The sequence below is a fragment of the Lissotriton helveticus genome, chromosome 12, assembly GCF_964261635.1.
Source record: "Lissotriton helveticus chromosome 12, aLisHel1.1, whole genome shotgun sequence".
NCBI classification, from domain to species: Eukaryota; Metazoa; Chordata; class Amphibia; order Caudata; family Salamandridae; genus Lissotriton; species Lissotriton helveticus.
Window position 1 is genome coordinate 829057989 of NC_136073.1, and position 27830 is coordinate 829085818.

The window sequence follows — 27830 nt, forward strand, 5'->3', positions numbered from 1 at the left end:
CGGGAGCGCGCAAGGCGGAAGGTCGGTAATGAACTTGGCAACGTCTAGCTCCGGGAGACATTCCCGTGGAGCATATTGGGCCGCGAAATATTGGGCGAAGCTGTCCGCTAGCTTCTTCGGGGCTAGGATTGATACCCCAGCATCATCTCTAAGACCCGGCAGCGCCTGCGCTTGAAACGTATTTTGGCAGAGCCTATGCAGCATCGTACTCGATTTCTTCCCCCATTGATAGATTCTGCTCCTTGTCGACCCTCGTCCAGTAGCAGGGACGTATATGACTGCTGTGCCAGGAGTAGATGTCCCACCTCCCCCCCGTCTCGCGCAGCCCCGCACCGAGTCTCCAACAGCTCCACCTCCGCTGCGGCCCTCATCAGCTCCTCCTTTTGTTTTCGCCGCGCACCAAGCAATATCCACCCCACGGAGCGTGGGTTTCGAGGCCTCCCATATCGTTCTCACGTCAGTCACCGTACCTATATTCTCCTCCCAATAGTGGGCTATAGCCTTCCCCATATGACGCTGGTAAGCCTCCTGTTGCAGATTCCAAGTTGAGAGGCGCCACCGAAATGGCTGTCGCTCCTTATCCAATGTAACGTCGATTGTAACGGGAGAGTGATCTGACAGTCCGCGTGGCAAGATGGTCGCCGAGTCAACCATCCCTATTACGGCGCGAGGGACAAAGATGTAATAGAGTCTAGAAAAGGATTTATGTACAGCAGAAACATATGTGTATTCCCGATCTTGTGTATGTAAATAGCGCCACGTGTCCACCCATCCCATTCCCTGCACCAAGTTTCCCAGTTTGGTGGGTGTATCTGCATGTTGCTCACTGCCAGGTCTACAGCAGTCTAATCGGCATTGCATTACATCATTCCAATCGCCTCCTATCACTGCCAGACTATCCAGAATTTCGGCCCATATGGTAAACAATTTCTCAATTAATGTCCACTGTAGTGGGGGCGGGGTGTAGACACTCCGGAGTACAGGCGACTCCGTACCTATCGCCCCTTTAATAAACACATATCGGCCCGGTAGATCGATCAATTGCGTGGAGTGGATTTAGGACAATCTGCGTTGCACCAGAATCGCCACACCTCTCGACCCCCTCACAAACCCGGCGTGGTAGACCTGGTCATAGCCATAGCGCGTCAGGCTTAGCGCCTTATTACCAAACAGATGCGTCTCCTGTAGCAGGAGAATGTCCGCTCTTTCTCTCTTCCCCTGTCGTAATACTGCACCTCTTTTTAGCTTATCTAACATCCCCCGCACATTCCAACTCATCACTCTCATTGAGGCTTTAGTCAGCCTCCGTCCGGGGTCCTCAACCGCCATCCAATCGCAAGCATAGCAGTGGGTTCAGCAATGGGCATAAACACATTCTAATCAACAAACGAAACAGCTTTGTGCAGTGCAACTCGCCCCCCCCCCACACTTCCCTTCAACCTCCCCTTCTCCCCCCTCCCCCCCGTCCCCAACCCCAAAACTCCTGACCTGGTAACTTTTCCCTCAACACCCTCCCAACTCCCCCCATACCTCAGCAACGTTGTAGTAACTGTCGCAGCATAGGGTATCGCCAACCCCCAACGGGAGGCTGGAGACCATCTATCCCAATGGATCCCCATAAACAGCCCCCCCAATCCCCAACTTACCCCCCTGAAATACGAACTCCTCTAAACCTGGGGAATGCGTCCGCCCTCCCTCCCTCTCGCTCGCTCCCCCCACCCACACCTGCATCCCATGTTTGCAAAATCATAGGCCTTCACACCATTCTGTCTGTGAATGTCAATGTCTCTTGCCATTTTCTCAAGGGTCTCGCTCAGCACCGCATGCCACAGATTCAAATCATACTTTACCATCTTTCACGGGTCCAACTTCTGAGCATCTGGAGCTTCAGTCTCCCCAGCCCCCTTCTCCTTTGAGGGCGATCGTTTCGACGTTTGGGATCTCCAGTTGCTCCTACTCCGTGAGCGTCTGGGGGTCCGCTGTGGTGCCGCTGACGAGGACAAGTCAGGATCTCGGGCAGGCGGAGTATGCGCCCTGATTCGAACCGTTTCATCGGTCCAGGTGAACACCTCCTCAGGAGAGTTAAAGAAATGTGTGCGGGACTGATAAACTACCCGCAAGCGGGCCGGGTAGAGCAAGGCATATTGAATCTTCAAGTCCCAGGGGTGAGCTTTAGCCGCTGTAAAGGATCGCCGTTGTTGTTGAACCAGTTTCGTGTAGTCTGGGAATATCAGGATTCTCTGGTTGTCGCACATAAGGGGCTCCTTCAGTCGCGCTTGCCTCAGGATAGTGTCTCGATCGTGGTAATTGAGTAGTTTGGCTATTACCGGCCGAGACCGCTCCCCAACCAGCGGTTTCTGTGTAAGCGCTCTATGTGCTCGTTCAATTATGAAACAGCGAGAAAGGGACTCCGGCGGGAGCCAGCCCTCCCAGCCACCGAGTTAGGAAGGCCTCCATGTCTCCCTTCTCACAGCCTTCCGGAAATCCAGCAAACCTCAAGTTGTTTCATCGAGCCCGCCCTTCCGTGTCCTCTGCCCGGAGCACCAGGCCCCTCTGAATCCCTTCCATGTTGGCTACCTTCTTCTTCAGGATCGCCACGTCGTCCTCTACTCCCGGGTTTCTGGTCTCAGCTTCCGTTATGCGGGCCACAGCATTCCTCAAATCTTGTCGCAGAAGGGTAACGTCCGCCCCAAGGGCCCCTATTTTGGCATCCAGCATGTCTCTAGATTGTGTAATTGCCGCCATAAGTGCTGCGTTGTCCGGCCCCGGCGCCTGGTGACTTCCCCAGGCTCCCGCGGTCCCACTCGGGCCGGTAAACTTGTCAAGTGTCCCCTGTTTCGAAGTGCAGTCGCCGCTCCCGCCTCTGGTCATTGTCAAGGACGGTCAGGGTTGCTCCTCCGGATTCCGCTGTATTTAGCTCTCAACTCCCAGTACTGTTCCACCAGAGGGGGGCTCCTCGCTAGTTTTTCGCTCGTCCTCCAAGGCCCAGCCGGTCTCGCCAGCCACCCCCCCAACAGGTTTCAGGACCCAGATGGTCAGGCAGCCGCTGTCTCAAGATGCTCTTGGTGACTCAGAAACGCAAATGTCCGTCTCTAGGTGTTGCTCTGCCCGCTCGTGGTGCCACTCAGCTCCTCTTCTGGTTCCCGCAATGAGGCGTCTCCAGGTCCCCAGACTCGGGACTCGCACCCACTGCCCCCGGGCCCTGCCCCTGTACGCCCGGTTTAATCCGTTGCACCGCTGCTACGCTCCATGCAGGCCACTTCGCCACGAGCCGGGCGTTTTCTTAGATTTTGCGCCACGGTTCGACTCAACCGCCGAGCGGCTCAGCACACTTCCCTTCCCGGGGAGGCACACTCACCCCCTGGGAGCTAGGAGGGGTGGGGTCCCCTTATTGTCCGCCGCCACAGGCCCGTTCGTCGCGGTCCGATACCACCGCCGGGCCCCTGCTAGTCGCCCCTCCGCTGTCACCACTCCACTGGGCCACCACACCTTCCTCCCCGGGTCGGCTCACCGTGTGGAACGCTGCGTCGTGCCCCAGCCGTACCTCGGAGATACAACCATCGCCTCCGGCCAGCCGATTCTCAAACTTTAGGGCCCGGCTGCACAGCGCCTCCCAGGCCTCTCCACCGCCGTGTCTCCGGGCTAACCAGGCGATTCCCGCTGCCGTAGGCGCCTCCGTGACCCACTGTGTCAAGGAGCAGTTAGCGCCACCTAGGCATCTGCCGCTGTCGGTGATACCGCCTCCGTGCCGCCGGCCCACCACTGCGCGCCGCCGGCCTTCAGCCGTCGCGAAACTCGAGGTCCCCGGAGCCTCGTCTCGATAAAGGCCACACCACCTCTGGACGTGGTTTTCGGTCTTCCGCACCTCTGATTTGGCTTAGCTTCGCTCCAGGTCCGCCAGCCCCCTTCAACTACACGGCACCTCACCGGGACGCCCTTGGGTGAGGGGAAGGCAGGATATTTCGTTGGATAGTGAATCGGTGGGACGGAGCTCTCCTAAGCTGCGTCCGCCATGCTGGCTACCTTGGCCACGCCCCCTGATGTACCTATTTTAACTTGGTTTTGTTATTTTGTACAGTCTTCCTGGGATGTAACTGTTCTAGCCAAATAAACATTGCATAAAACAATTACACTAGCCACTTAAGCATAGTGAGATACATGTAGAAGGGAAAAATTATCGAAGTGTTTAACATACGGGGGACAACGAAGACAGTGTGCTACTTTACTATTTAATTGTATAACCTGTGCACCTCTGGGACAATACCAACATCACAATTCTCACCTCGGCCAGCAGTTCCATTATAATTTATAAAGCAGAACATTGTGCAAATCAAGGAAAAACAGCTATGCCTTTGATAACATTTATTAGACTATTCAGAAGAGATTTAGAAATCCGGACTAATAATTTTCAAATATTCACAGATTGAATCCGAGCATTTTTAATGAATAATAACTTAAACACATAAGCTTGAACTATTAATCCATCTCTCTTGTAGGGAAAATGATATGAAAGTAACCAATGGGGAACATTACAAAGGAATTCATAATACAGTTACCAATTAATGACAAACTGCTTGGCTCATAATGTAAATGATTCCGATCACATGTACATAAGAAGGAAATTTCCAAGAAAACCCGAGTGAATAAATAATTATTTAGAGTACTGCCTGAACACTGAATTGCTCCAGTGAACAGAGAGATGTGCAAGAGTTTTTAGGTAAGAGACGTTTATCTGTATATATCAAATGCGAGTACACTTCCTATATTCATGACCCAGTAATGCAACGGTCTACTTAAATGTGTCTGGTGAGATGGAAAGGCAAAGTATAAGTTTGGATTGCTCCAATATTGCAATTCAATTATTTTGAAGCAAGTACATGATTCCATAACAGCAAGATAAAGTAGGATTAAGAATAATCTGATCTTCATTTTTTGGTACTACAGAATAAAACAAAAGAGTTTTCCATTGTAAAGGTCATTGCTAGCAGTTTTACTTTTCATTATTGCACTTTTGTCTGAAACGTTTTTCTTACTGTCTCCAGCTCAGATTATTTCATGCTGCACTCTTTACATAGGTAGATGAGTGGACTTTTTTCAACGTTATCCTTGATGATACTGTACACATCAAGTAACATATTTTAAAGGCTGGATCTTTTCTAATAGGTGCAGAATTGCAAAAACCTCTTACTATAAGCCATTTACAACACCCAAATGTTATCAATACATTTTTTCAACATCTGGATGATGTTGGAAACATTTCAGGTTTCCTTGCACACAGTGGTTAGGCCTATGTTTATGGGCCTGGAAAACTGTAAAAGTGGCAGTCTTATGGTGGAGATCCTCCAATTCCTCCAAAAAGCATATTAACATTCCTTTACTGTCCCCATTTGCCCGAATAATTAGTATAAATCATATCCTTGTTTGCTTTGTGATGAGTGTCTCCAAGATAGAGGGCTGTATAGCTGGTGTAACTGGAAAACGACTCATTCTTCTGGCAGAGTACTAGAGAGTTCTCACAAATTAATGGCAAGTCCTCATATGTTTTACTGTGATTGTGTCAAGAATAAATTCATCTCTAATTTTCACATGGCCACTATATACTGCAGTTATTAATATTTCTATTCAAACTTGTTATAAATTAACCAGCATTGCCACTGCAAAGGATTTCTTGGACATCATAGTTATAGCTATCTTTTTCTGTTTTGTGAACATGCAGTTCAGTGGTGATTGTATAATAATGATCAATTGTTATCAAGATTCAAGGCATGGTCACAAGCTCACGTTTTCATGTAATACTGTTTCAATCATTTCCGCTGTGTATTTTTTATAGTGTGTGTATATTACAGAACTTTCAGTTCTAATGGATCAATTGAGGTACTTTGTATTCTTCATGTGTGCATTCTACCACATCTGTATCGTTCTATCAACCTGCGTGTAATTATCATAGCTTGGCAGCTTCTAACTACATTACATACACCATGTCTAAAACAGGAATTAAACTTCTTGAGTTTGGTCAGGTTATATTAGTGCTCCCGATTTACAAGTGCAATGGAGAAAAAAGTTAATATATTTTTTAACACCCACGAAAATCAGTAATTGCTGGGATCAGACTGTTGGGTGTGATAAAGAGTTTGTGTAACTACTTTTACCCGAAACATGAACACTTCATGCACATTTAGGTTCTTTCTCTACCAAAATGTGCATCTGATGGTATTTACCCTCACTGAATGTTGGCATGTTTGACCTGCAAAGTTTACCACAACAAATGATGGGTGTTAGGTGTTTGCCATGAAACTCGTTGTGGGTTAGAAGCTGCACACATCCGAATTAACCGTGCCACCCATAATGGGATCCATTTTTCTGAACAATCAAAAACAAAATTGTAGATTTTGGTGGACTTCTGACACCTTTCTTGGAAAGATGCTGGTAATTAATCAATATTTATACATTCCTGAGGCTGTCTCTCTTGGAGTTTGAACAATTTTTGCCTCTCCATATGTTGAATGTAGTAGTCATTGGGAATTGATACTTCTATGAGTTTCACCATTGTTTTGTGTGGCTTTTTAAGCTTCTCACTTGTGTGCATGTTCTTGTGTGTAATCAGGTTCCCAGATTGACTAAAACACTTTCCACACTCATCACATTTATACTGCTTCTCTCCGGTGTGCGTTTTCTTGTGGGTCATTAAGTGCGATGACTGACTGAAACACTTTTCACATTGATCACAAATGAATGGTTTTTCTCCTGTGTGTGTTCTTTTGTGAACTATAAGACTTGATGAGTGCCTGAAAGCCTTTTCGCATATAGTGCATGTGTATGGCTTTTCTCCAGTATGCTTTCTTTGGTGAATGATGAGGCTCGATGTTTGCCGGAATATCTTTCCACATTCAGTGCATTGGTATGGTTTTTCTCCAGTATGTGTTCTCTGATGAAGAAGCAAGCTTGATGCCCAGCAATAACTCTTTCCACATTCACTACACTTGTAAGGTGTTTCGCCTGTGTGTCTTCTCTGATGAAGCATCAAGCTTGCTGACCGACTGAAACTCTTGCTACATTTAGCACATGTCCAGGTTTTCAATTCTTTCGCTTTTTTCTTTCTTGCCATAGTTCTAGGTGAATGAACAATTGTTTTAAATTCAGGGCGGAGAGTTGTTATGATTACTGCACAGCTCATTGACGTATTTTGTGAAAAGAGCTGTGCTCGGCTTGCTTCTTTCTCTTTTAGGCATTGTATGACCTTCTCTTTCATGTTTCTTGACAATATCTCACGTGTCTCCATTTTACAAGTTCTGCTATTCCAGTATTTATTCTTTATCTTGACCCTAGATCCATTCACTGAAAGATAAAAAAATCTACATATTAATTTCAACAGACTCATCACTTAACTTCCTCATGTAGTACCATCTTAACATTTGGTTTAATAAACTAAAACTCCAACAAAGGATTCATCTGTGAAGGAAAAAAGATTATGCGTGATTCTAGCACACTGAGTAGCTCTTATTGTAAACACATTCTCAACCACTAGAAGAATGAACCCCACTTACAAGACAAGCATCTAAATAACTATGGGTCTGATTCAGAGTTTGGCGGATGGTTTACTCCATCACAGCTCCAGTTAAACGAAGTGCAGAGAGTACCCAGTCCATCGGTCCTGGGGGCAATTTAAATGTAACACCAGCTAAAGCCCCATTGCAAGTATACCCTATTTTTTTTTTAAATGCAACATAATACATCTAGCATCACAGGTTTCTCGATTAATCCCCATTTTATTGAAAAATCCACTGTTCCTTTAGTTGCTGTGCCCCTTGGGGAGATTCCCCCCCTCGAGAGAAAGCAACGGCCTACAAGTTCAGAGTGGGAAGAAGAAGAAGAATGGGATTCGACGTATCCCTAAACGGAAACAGAAAAAAACTGCGGTTCCCCACCGTACTTGAGGAGTTAGATAGCACAAACCCGCCATCAAGTAGAAAAGTCCCTGGGCCCTCGGGCCACCAGTATTGTCTGATGGCCATAACTTAGGGCCTGTTAATGAAAATCAGCTAACCCTTTTAGACCCCTTGCAGAACAAGTTAGGGAAGCAGGGAGGTAGAGGGATGCCTAAAGTCACTATGGATGGCACAGAGAATCTGAGGTACTCCTTCAATCAGCTTACCAAGGACCCAGTAGAGACCCTGCACCAAGAAATGTATTAACACATACTTATGCTACGGTGTTAGAACAGGGCTCGGCTAGCAGAAGTGCCTCTCTTTCCCCTTGCGGGCGGGATACTCTCCCAGTACGGTTTGACCCCGGCCAGGAGAATGTTAGGGAGGAGGGGGTTCTATCACAGCTACTAGTAGTAATAAGTTTAGGTCAGTGAGGGGATCGGACTATAGGTCAACTGATAAGAGGCACACTGGGCCGAGTACCAGGCAAGTGACTAGTATTTTGACTTCTGTTTGATACTGATTCGGCCCTAGTGAATAGAAGTGCCCTTTTGCAGCTCTATTTAGAAATAGAGGACTTGCAACTGGTAGCAAGCAAAGACATTGAGTTGGTTTATCGAGACTTTAGGAGTGGCACCCCAAACACAAGAGTCACATTTACTTCAGGGGTAGTTGCAATGCTAGTCGTGCCAATGTAGACACTTTTAGGAAAAAAGGGATGGATGCGTTTCCATTTGAGAATCCCCGGATGGTTCCGTTTGAATCCCCTGGGAAAATCTATTAGGAACCAGGTAGTAGGTTCCCTATTCCCATGGGCATCATAAATCCTAAAATATCAGTAGGGAGTAGTTTAGGAAAAAGAGAGATCAATATTATAGGCCCCTAGTTTCAAAGGCCCAGTAGTCCCGTAGTGGACCAGGGGAGTTGGGTAGCTGGTTCCCTGAATGGTTCAAAAGAAATTACAAAATTGCCCTTGCTGCAGAGGTAGCCAATTGGGAAGAATTTTATCCTGGAACCTAGTGGGGGTAGGAAAAACCAATTGTAAGCTTCGCTTGTTATTAGAACACAACCCTAAAATAATTTGTCTACAGGAAACATGGAACTGTGGCGATTTTCATTTTGAGAATTTCTTTGTATATTGTTGTGCAGCAAAACCCTCCTTAGCTATTTTACTTAGCTGTACCATAAAATGGAATCCTGTGGTTTATATTCATCCCTCTAAGTGCTGTATGGGAGTGAAGTTGAGGATAGGTAAAGATAAACTAGGGCAGACTGTTTCCCATTGTCTGGTAAATGTGCATATTCCCCCAGGGAGAGCATCCAATTCACTGGTTGATTCCATTTGCCCCATGTGCAAAGGATAAGTAGCTCTGAAGAGTGCTCCTAAATTATGATGGTGGGTGCTTTCAATGCTGAATTTTTTTTACGGTTCTGTCACGTCTTTCTCAAACCCTGAGTTAGAGGAAGTATGGTCCATTCCAGAATCTTTACTGCCCTACCATTTAAGATCGGATAAACAAGGCTTGTCACTCTTGCATAATCTGAGAATGTTTGACCTTGTGATGTTGAATGGCAGATTCCCATGCCTCTTATACTTATTGGGGCCCATATGGACACTCACTAATTTATTATATGGCGGTGTCATACCAATTATTTGGTGTATGCTCACAATTCAAGATACTGCCAACAAGTGTGAGTGATCATGGAGTTTTGGCTGTGGATGTTAATATGAATTTGAGCAGCCGAAACTTTGGAATCAAAGGGATGAAAGCATTGTATATAATTGTACTAATGGGCGTACTTTTTGGTCAAATAAAACGTTTCGAAAATGTGGTCTCCAATCACATACAGGAATCCCCCATTGCCGGGTTTGAGAGAATTCTGTCTGTAATCAGAAAGTGGGGAAGTAAAAAACAAGTTTTCAGTTCTGCATTAATTAATCCCTTAATCAGGGAACAATTTAGGCAGTCCTCAATACCCAGACAAAGGGAAATTACTAGATTAAAACAGGTAAGGAAAAGGAAAGTGGTATGAGACCGTGGAAGGGTAGAAGACGCAAACTGGGTCAAACTATGAGAGGCCGTCCAGTCCGCTGACACCAGGAAATATTGGATGTTAATAGCAAAATTTTGAGATGAGAGAGATAAGGCAAAGACCATTCTGGTATCAGTTGAAGAATGCAAAACCTAAGGGGAAGAGGGGCGGAGTGTTGAACATTGCAAGCACTCACCCCCAGTCAACAGATCTGGGTTTAATCCATCATCATTCTTTAGCTCACTCCGCCACCCCAGTTCAGACATGGCCATATGCAAATCAGTCTGACCCTGTGCCTCATGGGAACAGTCCAGTCCGAACTGCCAAGGCATGGCTTCCCTGGCCCGGAAACAAGCTTCCTGGGACCGGTTTCTGGCTAATCAGCCAGGCTAGCTTGAATCCAGTGGCAAAGTGAGCAAGGGACCCGCTGCCTGCTATACGTGGATGACGCCATATTAATGGATTTAAGCCCAATTGTACTCCAAAGACAACTTGCTGAGTTAACTAGGTACACAAAAGAATACTACTTAAAAATAAATATTTTGAAGAGCAAAGTTGTGGTTTTTAGATATCGGGGATGTAGAGTCAGAAAGAACATGCATTGGGTATTGGAGAACGAGAAATTTGAGGTAGTAAAGTTTTACCCATATGTAGGAAAAAAATTCAAACAGGTGATCCAGCAGCAATCATATGGATCAATGCGGAGGCAAGGCAATTTCTCAGGACTCTGCAATCAATCTATTCTAAACATACTGCGGGGAAAAGACATTTTGCACATATTTTATCAGTTTATAAAATAAAGATACCGCCAGCACTGAGCTATGCCTGCGAAACAGTAGATGCACAAGAATGGGATAAATTTGAGAAAGTAGAGGGAGGGATTTGCCGCCAAATTTGTAATCTGAATCGCGCTGCTCCTATAGCAGCGGTTCGGCTAGAATTCGGTTTACTATCCAGGTACATGCGCTCTATGGCTGCGTGTTTAAGAAGGAGTAACGCACTAGGGAATAGCACTGAACGCCGAACGGGTAGCATTGTGCGAGGACATTTTTGTCATCATAAAGGGAAAAAGTGTTCTTTTTAGGAATTATCAAACAGCCAAAAAACTGTTCGGTTTGGATATGGACAGTATGGTAGTGCTTCCCAAACAAGTTCTGAAAACCAAAATTTATTTAAAAAAACAATCTTTGAAGTATCTCGTAAAAGAGACATTTTATTGTGCGCAGAGAATAGTAATAATGAATGTATAGCAGGGAGTAGTATCTTTAAAAAACCACTACCTTTATGTTTTATGGAATCTCCAACTTGTAGTATGTAGAGCTTTTTTGCTACTTAGGTTGAATTTAATCCTGTTAAGAATTGTAACAGGAGCTTGGGAGGGCCTTAATAGATATGAAAAACTCTGCCACTTATGTAATTCCTGTGTACAAGACTTAAATCATGTTCTATTTGTTTGTCCCATATTATAACCTTTACACCATAGATACGTAAGAATTTTTTTTTTTTAAAGTACAACATTGCAACAGCAGAAGAAGCCCGTAACGGTCTGCTGCCCCCCCCCCCCTCTGAACTAGTTTGTTTTAAAATGTTTAGCTTTTTGAAACAATTCTTAAATATATTCTAGAACAGTATTGGTTTATTAAGAATGTATCCGAGCACTTGCACTTTTTTGCTACTCACTATGCTGCTAGTTATCGAGTACTGTATTCTGAATCGTAAAACCTTGTTTTTATTACGAGTCTTAATTCCCGCGCACTTTTACCATGCTGCTAGCTATTGTGTACTGTTCCCCGAGTCGTAAAGCCCTGTTTTTTATTATGAGGTTTTTAATTCCCATGCACTCTTATTAGGCTGCTGGCTATTGTGTACTGTACCTTGAATCGTAAAGACCCCAGTTTTTTTACTATATGTCTTTAATCCTTAAGCTCTTATTGCAGTATTGTGTAAATATATATTTCTGTAATTACCCAAAAAATGTAACTAAAGTTCTCTAAGAATCCCACTGCGGTAATCTGATTGGTTACAGCTCTGTATACTTGGCACTTGAAAGGTCTTTGGATCGGTTTCTGTACATATGCTCTTCCTCTGTTTTTATACAGAATGATGAATTTTATATGGTAAAAATTAAGAACATTCTTCTTTTATGGAAGGGTTGTGATGACTTTGGAAGTATATCTTCTATTTTATGTGGAGCTCATCGGAGACCCGAATCATAATAAAATAAACTTGAAACTGTTCGCCCACAATGACTGAACAAACCACTGACCATTTCATACAAGCATTTGCAATGCAATAGGTCTCGCATTTACGAACGTTTGAGCTATTGGCAATGCAATAGCTTAAACTCTTGCAAATGCGAGACCTATTTCATTGGAAATATTTTTTAGTTTACTTGCGCCCATGCAGCACTTTGACATTTATGGAGAAACAATGGAGACTATAAATATGTATAAACCGGAGGTCATGGCAGAAGAAACTTGAAACCCAAAATGTATGTGCATTGGACAGAACACACTTGAGGCTCTAAAGCGGTTTGCACTGGAGGTATGTACCTATAGGGTATTTCTGTCAAGCAAGCCTAGCCAAATCAATCAGGACATTTGTTACGCGCGCTACATACCCGTGAGGGTTTCAAGGCGTTGGGAGGGGGGGGGGTGCTTCTACTGATCGAAGAGCCAGATCTTGAGAAGTCGTCTGAATGCCAGGAGGTCTGCCGTAGGTTGGTGGGGAAGGTGTTCCAGGTCTTGGCGGCGCGGTGGGAGAAGGATCTGCTGCCGGCGGTTGTTCTTCGGATGCGTGGCACTGTGGCGGGGGCGAGGTCGGCGGAGCGGAGTTGTGGGTAGGGGCGTAAAAGCGGAGTCGTTTGTTGAGGTACGCTGGCCGGTGTTGTGGAGGGCCTTGTGTGCGTGGATGAGGAGCTTGAAGGTTATCCTCTTGTTGACGGGGAGCCAGTGTAGGTCTCAGGTGGGGTGTGATGTGGCTGTGGATGTCGAGGATCAGTCGTGCCGAGGCGTTCTGGATCCAGTGCAGCCGTTTCAGGAGGTTGTTTGACGTTCCTGCGTAGAGGGCATTTCCTTAGTCCAGCCTACTGGAGACGAGGGCCTGGGTTACTGTTCTTCTCGTTTCGGTGGGGGTCCACCTGAAGATTCTACGGAGCATTCGTAGGGTGTTAAAGCAGGATGAGGAGACGGCGTTGACCTGTTTGGTCACGGAGAGGGTGGAGTCGAGGATGACCCCCAGGTTGCGTGCGTGGTCAGTGGGTGTCAGGGCTGTTCCCAGCGATGTCGACCACCTAGAGCCGTCCCATGCTGAAGGGGTGGAGCCGAGGATGAGGACCTCCGTCTTGTCCGAGTTCAGCTTCAGTCGGCTGTTCCTCATCCATTCGGCGACGGACTTCATTCCTTCGTGGAGGTTCGTTTTGCCAGTGTGAGGGTCTTTGGTGAGGGAGATGATCAGTTGGGTGTCGTCAGCGTAGGAGATGTTGAGGTTGTGCTGGCAGGCGACGTAGGCGAGGGGTGCCATGTATATGTTGAACAATGTTGGGCTGAGGGAGGAGCCCTGGGGTACGCCGCAGATGATCTTTGTGGCGGTGGAGCTGAAGGGGGGGGGGGGGGGGGGGGGGAGGGGGACGCTCTGTGTTCTGCCGGAGAGGAAGGATGTGGACAGTCCAGGGCCTTCTCTTGGATCCCGGCCTCGTGTAGGCGTGTTTGTAGTGTCAGGTGGCAGACCGTGTCGAAGGCAGCTGACAGGTCCAGGAGTATGAGGGCTGCTGTTTCTCAGTTGTCGAACAGGGTCCTGATGTCTTCGGTGGTGGCGATGAGGGCGGGTTCGGTGCTGTGGTTGCTGCGGAAACCGGACTGGGATGAGTCCAGGATGTTGTTGTCCTCGAGGTAGCGGGTCAGTTGCTTGTTGACGATTTTCTCGAGGACCTTCGCCGGGAACGGGAGCAGGGAGATGGGACGGAAGTTCTTGAGGTCCTTGGGGTCCGCCTCGGGTTTCTTGAATAAGGCCTTGATCTCGGCATGCTTTCAGCTCTCTGGGAAGGTTGCTGTCTCGAAGGAGGTGTGGATGACTTTCCGGAGGTGGGGTGCGAGGCTTTGTTGAAGACGTGGTGTGGGGATGGGTCAGACGGGGATCCAGAGAGTACGGAGTTCATGATTTTGATGGGGTCATAGTCGTTGACGTTGGACCATGCAGTCAGGCGGCAGGTGATCGCGGTGGAGAGGGTCTCGGGGGTTAGCGGGGTGGTCATGGCGTTGAAGCGGTCATGGATGTCTGCGATCTTGCGGTGGAAGTAGGTGGCCAGTGAGTCGCACAGGTCCTGCGAAGGGGGGGATGTCGTAATTGGAGCTGGGGTTGGAAAGTTCCTTCACGATGTTGAAGAACTCTTTGCTGTTATGTGCGTTGTTATCCAGTCGGTCCTGGAATGCGGTCCTCTTGGCGGTTCTGATGAGTTGATGGTGTCTGCGGGTGGCGTTCTTGAGGGCCGTGTGGCTGTCTGCTGATCGTTCGCGGACCCAGTTTTTCTCCAGTTTCCGGCAAGTATGCTTGGAGGCCAGGAGGTCTTCAGTGAACCAGGTGGTTTTCTTGCTGGTGTGGCTGTTGGAGAGTATCTTGAGCAGGGCGAGGGTGTTGGCGCAGTCGTTGATCTACTGTTGGAGGTTGAGGGCAGCGGGGTCGGGTTTGTTGGGGTCGGCTGATGGGCTCTGGGTGAGGGCTGTAGCTAGCTACTCTTCTGTGACTTTTCCCCAGCAGCGACGAGGCATCTGTTGGGTGCTGCGATATGCGGTGGGCTTCCTGATGTTAAAGTGGATGCAGCGGTGGTCGGTCCATTGGGGTTCGGTGGTGTGGTTGAAGGAGACGTGGGGGCTAGCGGAGAAGATGGGTTCTAGCATGTGACCGTCGGCGTGGGTGGGTGTTGTCACAAGCTGTCTGAGTCAGAGGTTGGCGATCAGGGTGGTGGAGTTGATGTCATTGTTGTTCTCGAGGTGGAAGTTCAGGTCCCCGAGGAGGATGTAATCTGTGGATGCGAGGGTGTGGGTGCTGATGAGGTCAGTGATGGAGTCGCTGAACTGTGGTCTGGGTCCAGGGGGTCTGTAGATGAGGGTTCCTCGGAGGGTGGTGTTGGGGGTCGGTGTGAATCTGGAAGTGCAGGTGTTCCGCGGTACTGAGGGTGTCGTCGGTGCTAGTCGAGACGCTGAGGGTGTTCTTGTGGACAATGGCAATTCCACCTCCTGCTCCGTTGGTGCGGTCTCTGTGGGCAATCTTGTAGCCTTCCGGGATGGCTATGGAGATGACAGGTGCTGAGGCGGGGGTCAGCCAGGTTCTCCTTTAGGAATGCGACGTCTGGGGCAGTTGAGTCTAGGAGGTCCCAGATTTCGACGGCGTGTTTGGGGGTGGAGCGAGCGTTGAAGAGGATGCAACTCAGGTGGTTGGGCTTGTTGGTTGGTGGTTTCGCGGGTTGGATACTGTTGAAGCTGCAGTTCCGGCAGGTGAAGGGCCCTTGGGTGCGCTTCGGGGTGGCCCGGTAGCAGGTGTGTTCTCGTCCGGGGTTGAGTACGTGCAGGGTGCTCGCGTCGTAGTGTAGTCGGGTGTCGTGGTGTCTTCAGGGTCCAGGGGTTCTGGCGCTGGGCGCTGCCCAGGAGCGGACAGGTACAAAAGGGGGTGGTGATGGACGGAGCATCTGAATCAATCAAACACTCACACCCAGTCAAAAGATCTGGGTTTAATCCATCACTGTTCTTTAGCCCACTCTGCCACCCCAGTTCAGACATGGCTATATGCAAATCAGTCGGACCCTGTGCCTCATGGGAAAAGTCCAGCCCCAACTGCCAAGCCATGTCTTCCCTGGACCGGAAACAAGCTTCCGAGGACCAGTTTCTGGCATTCCAGCCGTCTTCAGCCCAGCTTGCTTGAATCCAGTGGCAAAGTGAGCAAGGGACTCATGTCTGAGCATACCCTGCCACACTTATGGCGGCCAAAAGCAGTACAAAAGGGGGTGGTGATGGACGGAGCATCTGAATCAATCAAACCCTCACACCCAGTCAAAAGATCTGGACAGGAGCGGACAGGCGCAGACGGGCTTGCCTTAGGCGAGCCAGCGGCGCGGCCGCGCAGCGGCCGCCATATAAGGGGATGTGGGAAGGAGGAGCAGGTGGGAGCGGGGTGGCGAATGGGAGGGCAGGGAGGCAGCAGCGGGAAGGGGACGGCGAGATACAGAAGGCAAAAGGGGCGGGGCAGGGGCGCTAAACATTCAACAATGCAGGGCAACAGAGATCAGTAAAAAATAAAGAGGCACAGTACAGTAAGGAGAAAAATGACAAAACAAGGAAAAAAGTCACAGTACAATTTTACCAGCGGGGGGGGGGGGGGGGGGGAGGGGAGGGCGAACTCACAAGGCGGCAGCAGCTGGCTTAGGATAGGCACACACATGCGGAGCTGTGCGGTGTGAGGGGCGGCCTGACCTGCAAGCAGGGTCAAGGGTCGCTCCCTCTATCGTGCAGCGGCCGCCATATAAGGGGATGTGGGAGGGAGGAGCAGCTGGGAGGTGGGAGCGGTGTGGCGAATGGGAGAGCGGGCCGCAGGGAGGCAACGGCGGGATGGGAACGGGACGGCGAGATACAGAAGGCAAAAGGGGGGGGGGCAGGGGTGCTAAACAGTCAACAATGCAGGGCAACAGAGATCATTAAAAAAAAGAGAGCACAGTACAGTAAGGAGAAAAATGACAAAACAAGGAAAAAAGTCACAGTACAATTTTATCAGCGGGGGGGGCGAACTCGAGGCGGCAGCAGCTGGCTCTTGGCAGGCATACACAGGCGGAGCTGTGCGGTGTGGGGGTGGCCTGACCTGCAAGCAGGGCAGCAGAGCACTGTACGTGGTCAAAGACAACCATCATAGCAGCAGAAGAAACTTGAGACTTTAAACATGTATGCACTGGAGGTCATAGTAGAAGGACATTGAAATATGCGCTTTTGCTGTGTGTTTAGAGATGTGTGCACTTGTGAGCAGTAGACCCAACTGTGTGGCAGTTCTGGGCTGTGTTGGATGTGTGCGAGGTGTTTCGTGCAATGTACCCTGGTGCTTGAAAATGTTGTCCACATTGTTCTGCTAAATAAACAGTAAAGATGGGAACCAATGAAGGCAGTGATTGAGGAGGGGCTCACAGACCAGTGGCAGCAAAAGAGGCAGTCAAGAAGAAAGCTCACAGCGTTGAGGGAAGATAGAAGATAAAATGGGAAGACTATCGACAGCTAGAAAATGGGGAGAGACTGGACATCTGTACCACAAGCACATTCTAGGTATCCCTTCAGCACGCGAAACCTACAGGACTGTGGGGACAGGCACTGGTCCATAGTCACATAAAATGCATAATCTGGACACCCTAGCAGGATATGACAGCAGATTTTTCTTCCAGCAATGACAGTAAGAATAACACATCTTCTATAAAGCACTTTAATCCCATTGGGCAAGCACTGAAGTAAGAAGTTAGCACTGCTTATCTCAGCTGTAACACAGATTGATGTCTGAAAGGCTTTGTCAACCCCATCAACAGTTAACCCAGCAACCTGCAGGTTTTATAGGTAGAATCCTGCAGCAAGCACATTATGTTGTCTTAACATAACAGAGTGAACTGACCTTTTTTTAAACTTGAAAATATTACAATAAACACATTTTTAAATACATAGGAGAGGCAGAAAATGTTGATTTTTACTGTGCTAGGGCATTGCCCACAGCGTATGAATGAGAAAATCTTTAAACTAAAAAGTGTAGAACAACTTTTTTGGGGGACACGCTAGTCAGCCGATACTTCCTCTCTGCCCCTGCCGACCCATCCCCTCCCCCCCTTACTTTCATTCCTCCCTTCTTCAGTGAAAATATTTTTTTCCACATATCACTTACACACACTCCGCAAAATTTCAGAGAAGCACAGTTTTTAAGTTTCTTTTGCGCTTGCACTTTGCATCATTTAGTGTTTTGTCTTCCAGCTGAACTATGCGCCAGGACCCGGAACTCAACGGGCACCTAGATATGCCGCCCCTCTCCCCCGGGAGTGCGTGCAACGTTTGGGTGTGCAGGGGCAGACAGCCTGGCTCCAAGGCCAGCGTTCACTGCTCGGACTTTGCAACACAATAATTATGATGTGAAACGGTTGGCAATAAGAGATGGAAAGTTTGGGAAATACAAGATATACCCCCTCACCCGCCCTAGAGTGTTCTCGACTGCCCACAGAAGAGTTGCAACTTGAGGGAAGAATAGATGCTTAAAAAATATTTGCAATGCCATACGTTTCGCATTTAAATGTCCATTGTCCCGGCTGCATAGAAAGTGAAAGTGCGCATGGTACACTGAATGTAAGCAAAGCACGTTGTTGTGCCTGAGGTAGGAGAAACTCAATGTAGAAAATAGGGCTTACAAGACTAAATGACAAGTACTGTGTAACAACCGAAGTAAATGGGCCAGCCGCCATGGGAGACAAGGCTGTACTAAGGAGGGACTGACAAGCCTATTAAGGAATCAGAAGCCAGCATTTATGAAAGACAATGACACAAGCCAATAACAAATACGGGTGGAGTGTGGGCAGGGCTTCGATTCCATACTCCAGTACAGCAAGTCTCGCAGAGCTGCTTATGCGCGCTGACTCTAGGCCTGACCTAAAAACCCTTTAGTGACAATAGATAAGATGTCGACAATACACAACCAACCAATGCTTTTAAATACTAATGGTTGGATGCGGATTGACAAAAGTGGCAGGATAGGCATTATTAACCAGGCACAAATTCTGAAAGTGAGATTCAATATGGACCTGTATTTGTACTAGTTTGTTAGTTTATGCAAATGTTGGTGATCACATTCTGCATTTCACTGAGAACTGCAGGTATCCGAATATCTATGGCACTTGAAATCTTTGTTTCTTTCTGCAGAAACTAGTTACCTTTTTCCAGCACTTGCCCATAGCATGCCACAACTATAGAAGCAGACACATGCTTGTGTTTTGGGAAGGACAAGCAAAACACAGCAACATGCATGTCCAAGCCAGAGGCAGAAAAGGCCACCAAAATTAAAATGAAGAGCGTTGTTCTCTGGCTTGATAACTGAGAAAAACTGGTACAGATAACTAAGACAGTCACCGAAGTACTGATGGTCCCTGTTACATTGGACCCGTAACGCCACCGGCGAGCTGTCGGATGGCCTTCCGCCCAACAGCTGAGGCATCAGTCTGACCGCAGTATTAGGATGCAGGTGGTCTGACGGATGTGTGTGACGGATGTGTGTGTGTGTGTGGGGGTGAGGGGGGGGGGGGGAACCGAGGAGCCCGCCGGGACAGGAGGCAGTTTGTTACCCCCCACCCCCTAAAATGGAGGCGTGCCTGCTCAGGCACCGCTGTGGGGATTACGATGCAAGTTTTCTACAGCCTTTCTATGGAGATTCGACCCCCATAGAAAGGCTTCGAAAATTGACTTTGGGGGGGGCCCTTAGCAGGGCCCTTTCCCCAACAGCCTCCGCTGTGTGTCCTGGGGGGCACATGTGGTGCCCTACCCCAAACATTCATGCATCGCATGGCAGGGGACCGCATGGTGCCTGCCCCACAATGCACTGAAGTTTAAAAAAGTGTGATTTACCTATTGCGGCTTGTGCTGCAGCCCGCAGTGCAATCCCCAATAGGAAATACGCACTTTCCGACCACCATGAAGGTGGTTGTATTCTAATTAGGGAAGTAGGACTGCCGACCCCTTGTCAAGCGGTCCATTTTCTGACACAATGCCATCGTAATGAGGACCATTGTTTTTTAAATGAGGGCTATTGGGGAACATGGAAGAAATATTTCTGATATATGCTTGAATGCCGATAGGATTAGGTCTTTTATTAGCAAAACACGATAGCGTCAAACGTTGGGCATCCTGTGCAGCCCCAATGATGTGGGAATAGCCACAGGGTATGGCTAGGTGTGCTGTGGGGCAGCCCACACAAGCACTGAAAAATTTGAGGCGCATGCATCTCTCTGATAGACGTCAGTGAATAATGTTATGGTGGATACTTTTGATGTGACCAATAAGTTCCTTAATAAACCCTAGTGTTGACTGGATTTCTTATTTTTATGTAGTTTGGAAAGTCCTAATGTACAGGTGTCGTCTGCAAGGTTTATGAAAAATCCAATAAAAAGAACTATAAAAAAATAATTTAATTAAAAACAGGTAGCAGTAATGTAGTGACCACAGAATAAATCCTCCTCCCTGTAACAATGCTTGCGGTCAGGGACCCTTCAGGCATCCATCCCTAATTCTAGGGAGTGGCACACCAGCTGGTAGGCCCCAGTCCAACCCTTAAAGAAGAGTTTTTTTTATGAGGCTCACATGGCAGTTGTAAGTCGCGGAGCCTCTGGTGAAAACACACGTTTTACCACGTGGTTATCCAGCTGTTCAAATGTGGTTATTAGGCACTGTGTGGTGGAGGGTCTCAGAAGGGAGGTATCCAGGTGAAGGAGTCTAAGACATTTCATTTAAAGTACATCAAACCTACATCAACTGATTAGTGATAAGCTTCGGCATTCGATCTGCTTTAGTGTGGGAATTCACATCTAGAATCAGAAAGTGATATGAAATAGTTGTTGGTGAAGTCTGAGTCAGTTAGGTTGTGTTCAGTTTTTCTTACAGTATTCTCTACTGCTGCCAGTTAGAAACCAAGAGGCCCATTAGCCAGAGTTGTCCTGCAGATTATCACTAGAAAAGACAATGATTTTGTGTTTCTTAATTGGCATTTCTTTTATATTTCTATTATTGGTGTCTGATGGTGTTTTACTTTTTTGTCTCTTGGTTTATAACCACAGACCTAGTCCTGGCAACTTTAAGTTATCTAGTTACATCCAATATATTGTTTAAGTTATTTAAAACCATAACAATATCAGAGTACAAATATGGTATCCATATGAACTGTATAAAAAAGTTTTTTTTAAACGTATTATTTTAGACCTAAAAACAGATAGCGGTGTCCTTATCATGAGGCACTTTAAAAATGTGTTTAAAATTCTACAACATGATATTATTGTCAAATTATGTTTTTTGCTGCTAAATGAGGTACAAAACATTTTAAATTTTTTTTTTAATAAAATTGCAATAAAGTTCTGAACATCATTGTTATTATGATCCTTTAGATTACTAGACATTATTGATCTTGTAGTGCGACATAATTTTTCTCATAAGGTATCATTTTTGCACCATTTTAGCTGTGCACTTTTTTGATTATTCCAATGTAATGTATGAACTCATTTAAATCGCAAAACTGCTTGGGTGATTCAAGGTTACATGGTGGAATACTCTATATATGAAAGCATTATTGTACTTGACATCTCTAGCACTTTCTACTTCATTGAATAGCTGGTGATTCAAGCAGGCACAGTTGACATTTCGATTCTATGTTGAGTGAAAGAATGGGTACTCAAGTGCAAGAGTTTGTACAAAAACCATCAAATCATAGAGGATTATCTAAATTAGCTTCTTTAAGACATTTGTATGTTAAATTGTTTATCTCCTGAACAATTTTAGCGACCGATTCCCTGCTTTACAACTGTACTCCAAAATGCGTTGGTCCACCTCCACAGTGTGCTTTGACAAGGCGTACTTTTCCATTAGGCTCTTCCATTGTCTTAAAGACTATCAATGAATGCCACTTGATATGCTTTGGTCTAACAATTTTCTAGAAAATATTCCAATTTGAACAGTTGATATCAGTAAATCCTACACTTTTTTGGATAATGTTAGGTTAGAACAATGAATTAAAAAAAATTTGCAGATACATTTCTCCCACTGTTTTTCTTTTGGGTGGAAATTTTTATGTTGAATATTGATGGTTTTTTCAAACCAAAGCAAAATATTTTTTTTTATATAATAAAAATATATATATATTTCCTCTCCCTGCCTTTACTTCACTCTCTAGCGGTTGCAGAGAGATCTTGCACCTCATTATCCGATCATGCCCATATTTCGATATCACTTCAGTCCCCCCAATCCCTAACGCATTACCCAGCCTAGGTGGAGGCTAACCCCTCAGGCTCTTCAGGGCCCAGTTGACCTACCAGATATTAAGAAAGAGATCGAAACGTTTTCTTATCAGAAACACCACTTTCGACACTTCTGAAGCGGTTAGATGGGATGCTTTTAAGGAGACCATACGTGGTAACCAGATCCTGTGAAGCCCGCCTAGTAGAATCCTCCCTTACTAATGATATCAATACTCTGGAACACAAGGATCATCTACAACCCTCCCTACATAACAAACAGCAACTTGCCGAACTGCGTGGCCAGCTTCGCTTACATCGGACCAATAAAGCTGAGCAGCTCTTGCTCACTCTAAAACAAAAGTTCTAGTCAGGGGGTGATAAGGTTGGGGCATGTCTAGCCTGACGCTTGTGGGTCCAAAATATGCGAGCCCACACCTCCAAACTTCTCCGCCCCAATGGTACCTGGGCCATATCGGAGCTTGATAAGAGCTTAACTCTTTCAAATTTCTATAGAGATCTATACGCCGATGAACCTGGTCCCCTTGAGGATATCAAGGCCTCTCTCGACTCCTGTCCTTGGGATCCTATCAGCTCTCATCACATGACGATACTAGACTAACCAATTACTTCAGAGGAAATTGCTAAGGCCTTGAAACAGCTTCGAACAGGAAAAACGCCTGGTCCCAACGGCCTTCCGGCTGTCTTCTATCGCGCATTCTACCAGCAGCTCCAGGATTACCTTCTCCAGCTTTTTAATAGTTCCACAGACGTTCTCGGGCCTAACTCCTACAATGTCTGAAGCTGAAATAGTGCTTATCCCAAAGCCGGGGAAAGACCCACCCCCATCTACTTCGTACCTTCCCATCGCCCTTTTAAAATCAAGCGCGAAGATTTATACTAAGATTCATGAGAATCGCTTGGAACTCTATCTCCCAGGTGTCATAGATCCGGACCAAGTTGGTCTTATTCAACACCGCCAGGGGCCGGACAATATTCACCGAATAGCACACCTCATTGAAAAAGCCCACTACAGAGATATACTTGCCTGCAGGGTGTCACTAGACACTGAGAAAGCCTTTGACCGGGTGGACTGGCGCTTTCTCAGGGAGGTTTTTAAGAGAGTGGGGCTGGGCCCCACCATGATCTCCAGATGATTGCTCTCTACACACTACCTACTGTTCGCGTTAACGGCCGCCTTACCCTCCCCATCCCTATACACCATGGCACCAGGCAAGTTTGCACACTGTCTCCTCTCCTATTTGTCCTAGTGGTGGAGCCTCTGGTGATCGCGATTCGCCGCTCGCTTGCTATCTCGGGCATTCCCCTGGGAGGACACGAACATAAACTTTCTCTCTTTGCGGATGACCTCCTCCTATCCCTAACTGCCCGCCCTCTTCTCTCCCAGCATTAGCCGGGGTCCTGCGCTCCTTTGAGGGAGCTTCAGGTTTTAGGATCAACCTAGCCAAATCTCAGGCTCTTAATATCACCCTACCGGCCTTGGAGATACGAGACTACAAAGTCTGAAACGGCGTTACGATATTTAGGCGTAAACCTGACCCCTTCGCTCTCCTCCTGGACCCAAGCCAACTGGCCTAGGTATAGATGCGCCATTCTGGAAGAGGTTCGCAGATGGTGTGGCCTTCCTCTTTCTTGGCTAGGACGCATTAAGACTGTTAAAATGTGACTCCTTCCAAAGATACTGTCCTTATTCCAAACTCTCCTTAGCCCAATCCCACAGAGTGACATTTTATCTCTCCAACGAGACCTAACTAACTTCATCTGGGGTAAGTCTCGCCCACGCATTCCTAATAAGGTATTGATGTTGCCCCAGGCCCGGGGGTGGCTAACATGTCCCAATCTCCTGGAATATTGGTGGGCCTGTCATCTTCGTTCTATTTTGGAATGGGTTGTCCAGGAGAGTGAAAAGCATTTGCTTCATATGGACCGGGCTATGGCCTGTAGACCTCTAGGGGACCTAGCCTGGCTCACACAGGGGGGCTCACCCCCGTAGTGTGTACATGGCCACTCCCACAAAAACAGTCTTAGACATAAGGGACAAATTGGCGATACATTGGGGCTTGACCTTGTTCCCTTCCCCTAACACGCCCGTAGCATGTGATCCCATTTTCCCGCCACCTCGAGCCTTTAGTGTATGGATGGATGGCGAATGTCGTATAATACAGGATCTATTCCAGGATTTTATATTTGTCAGCAGAAGCTATGCTGGATTAAAAATATTTCGGTGATGATGAGTTACTAAACTCTAGAAAGGTATAAAGAGCCAGTTACAAAACAAATCTTAATGATGAATTACCAACTACACATTTCTGATGTGAATGAAAGTGAAGAAGCAAAGTATCTGGAAACCAAGAAATGTAGTTCTTTCCAAGTTTCACATAAATTCTCCACTGGAGCTGTAATTACACCAGGGAACTCTGGCAAAAAAGTGAAACGTAGTAAAAGTGAGACGTATGTCTTAGAACAACATTAAAACTTTTCATTTCAATTGCTACAATGTTCTCGACTGCTTTTCTCACAAACTTCCTTCCCATTATCAGTACGCTGCCAAGGCTTCTAGGTGCTAAGTAGACTTTAATCACTCCCAGAAAGAAGTGCACAAGTCAAAATATATCCTCTAATGTCCGGGAGACTGGCTGACATGCAGATAACAGCCCTGGTCACAAAGCAGCACTCTGTACTCTGCAGAGCACTGCCCCCTTGAGCAATAGGAACGGAGTTGAGTGGTTTAAGTACCAATTTTATAGACTGGGCAGTAGATACACTCTGTAAGACTTTGGAACCAGTTTGGGTTGTGAGTCACAGCTTTGTGTTCAAAGTGATGGTGCTTAGAGCAGGCAGCACAATGCCGGCTCCAAGGAGGGGTATCCAAAACAAAGGCTCACGGAAGTGTGAGATCTCTGTATCTGGCTGTTACCAGCCCTGCTGAAGCAGTAATCGGGGACGGAGAAATTGGATAGGCTGCCTAGAAACGTCTCACCTTGAACATCAGACACTTTAGAACTACCCCTCACGCCTATCAAATGACTGTATTCAGGAAGAAGTAATTAGCCACTTTTTGCTAACAAAGGTCTCACTGAATGTCTGTGGATTACTCTATTCCCTCTCCCATCACTTTGGTGTCCAGGTTTCAACCCTCCAGTCACCGGAATGCACTTGATACACACCTATAATCTGGGATGAGGTATACAACCTTTGTCTTGTACCTTGCTAAACCAGAGGCTATCCAAAATGGATGCATGGGTCCTGGTATTCAATCACCATAATACACAGACTAGTACTGCTTTAACACATCTGCTACACAGAAGCACACTCGAGGCGCACACGGAATGTCAGTGCAAGAGTCTGTGTTTCCACAATAAAATTCAATGGTCACTAGACCACAATCTTCGTTAACACAGAACAAAAGGTCTGGTCATAACTAATTACTCACAAAACTTGGTAGACTGCGCCCGCGCATTTACGTGACTAACCAAAAGCATGTACAGTAGTTTATGGTGCATCCTTCCAGGTCACAAAATAGTTCGGGGCCTAATATTATCGCACCCCAACAATACGTCATTTACCGAATTCAACCCCGAAAAAAAGATAAAGGTAAAAACTAAAACTTTTGTGGAGAAATAGTCATTTAACTGCTCCAAAACGTTGCAGGAATAAAATAGAAAAAAAGTTAAAACGAATCCGAGACTGACTGGCCTAACAGAAAATGCAGACCCTACACGTGCGTACTCCCAAAGTCACAGCGGTTTCAAAAACCTAGAGAAAATGTCGTAGAAGATGTGCAACTTGTCTACATTAGCTAACAAACTTAATATTTATAGTTGATTTTTTCCAAATGCATTTGCTCCACTACGCACTCCTCTCTGTGCTACAACGCCCTTGCAAGATGGCATTCTAGTAAGGCGATTGGTGAAATTAAGTGTAACAAATAAATTAAAGCTGTACATTTAGGATAAATCTCTTATCATTCATTAGTGCCCCAAAATCAGTTTAACTATAGATCGTACAGGAGACAGCCTGACGGTCCTGTTTCCCCCCTCAAAGATGGACAGTGATTGGCAGGGTATCCCTCACATTTAACGCATTTACTGGACATGCTTCTGTGGCTACAGGCGCCTGAGATTTGGGAATTCCTTTTAAAGAATCGAATCAATTCAAGAGATTTAGTTCACTTAAGTTACTATGGAAAAAAATATTTTTGTTAAAGGAAAGCCCATGAGTGAAAAATGCAGTCCTTGCAGAAACTGGGCACCGGAAAATCTATTATCTAACATTTTAATATTATGCAACTTCAACTATATGTCAGAGCAGGCGCCCTTTGGAAATGCCTTACCTGAGCAGAGATCTGTTATTTGCGGTTTCTGTTACGGTGATTGCGGTTTTAAGATGTAAATTCGTTGATTTCTGGAATAAAACGGGATATAAAGACTTGTTGGGCAGTGAGTTTGGCAAACGAAGCCAGCGCGCTGGGCACACAAGGAAGCTGGGTGGGCTCATAAAATGGGGAATAACTACACAGGGCAAAAAAAAAAAGCACACACACCGGGAGACGCGGGAACGGGCGCAGCTAATTGAAAAAACACTAAAATACCTTGTTACAATATCAGGCCACAATCTGGCACCCTCGGAGCCCCCCACAAGCGAAGCAGTCGCCCCAAACGCAGAGTGATCCTTGTACCAAGGGCAAAGGGAGCCCGTCTCCAACCAGGAAGTGACAATGCAGTATTTCTAACTCTTCCGGGTCATTAGACCTGCAAACAGGAAACACTTCCGGTGCACCGGAAAGCTGTGCGTTCAGACCGGAAAAGCCGAAAAAGAGCTGCTGTTTCCGGTGAAGTTATTCTTAAAGTCCGTCTTGTCCAGAATTTATGTCATGTATTCATTTGTTATAGTCTATTAGCTGACAGCCCTATTCATACTGGAATTTACAGGTTTGCATTGCTGGGAATTTAAATCACTCGCCTTTAGAAGCCTACAAACAAAGGCATAGCTGCCAAGGTTTCAGATTGCTATGTGTGACATTTTCATAATGTCAGTGTAATTATGAGTGACATTTCAACGACTATGAGTGACACCTTCTTGCGAGCAAAATCAAGCACTAAATACTAGGGAAACGTATCAATATCAGAAAATACACCCATTTGAGCAACGAGATACTCTTAAGAAGTCAGTGAACTAAAGCGTGCAAAAGAACTAAATATTTCCTGACTAGGTAAAGCACTTGGTACATGTTTCACTGAGAATTAGATTTGGTCCCAAAATCTTACTATATAAACAATAAAAAACACTTCAAATTTTTGTTTGATTTTTTTAACAGCCTGCACTTAATGAGTTACAGATATGTGTGCCTTCCCACCATATCTTTTTACACACCCTTGAAGCATATGTTACAAAAAGAGCTTCATTTTTCCCAAAGACCCATTTGGGTGCCTGGCCTGATAAAGAACCAAAATATTGAACAATCAGGGTGAAATCCACAGCACTGATCTTAGTCAAGGACAACAACTTTTTCTTTTGAGTCTGGGCGAGGCAGAGAACTGCGACCATACTCCTAATAAGACTGCACATGCTGCCCACTGTGTGGAATCGGATCCTGAAGCCCAGTCTGCTCTAATTTTTCTTTAGAATTATTACTTTCATCCTATGCTAAATATAATATTGTGGCTGTATTGCACTGATTATGAAGGCTACTCTGCACGAATGAGGATTTCCACTTTTCTCTAATTCTCTGCGTTATTCTGTCTTTGAATTTCCACTATGAGACTGAGAAGCCTAGGCCATGCCAACTCGGTAAAAAGAGCCAAACCAACCGTTTCTGCCTGGAAATAATCTTCTGCACTGCATAGTAGTGACGTGAC

The 27830-nt window shown here is 46.4% G+C and overlaps 1 long non-coding RNA gene across 1 annotated transcript; it reads right to left on the minus strand.

Moving 5' to 3' along the window:
- Positions 1–4347: 4347 nt before the first annotated feature.
- Positions 4348–26673, minus strand: LOC144798982 (uncharacterized). Its single transcript, XR_013603719.1, has 3 exons — positions 26564–26673; positions 26306–26376; positions 4348–7335 (listed from the first exon to the last, which is right to left on the minus strand). It is a non-coding gene; the product is annotated as an uncharacterized LOC144798982 (long non-coding RNA).
- Positions 26674–27830: the final 1157 nt, after the last annotated feature.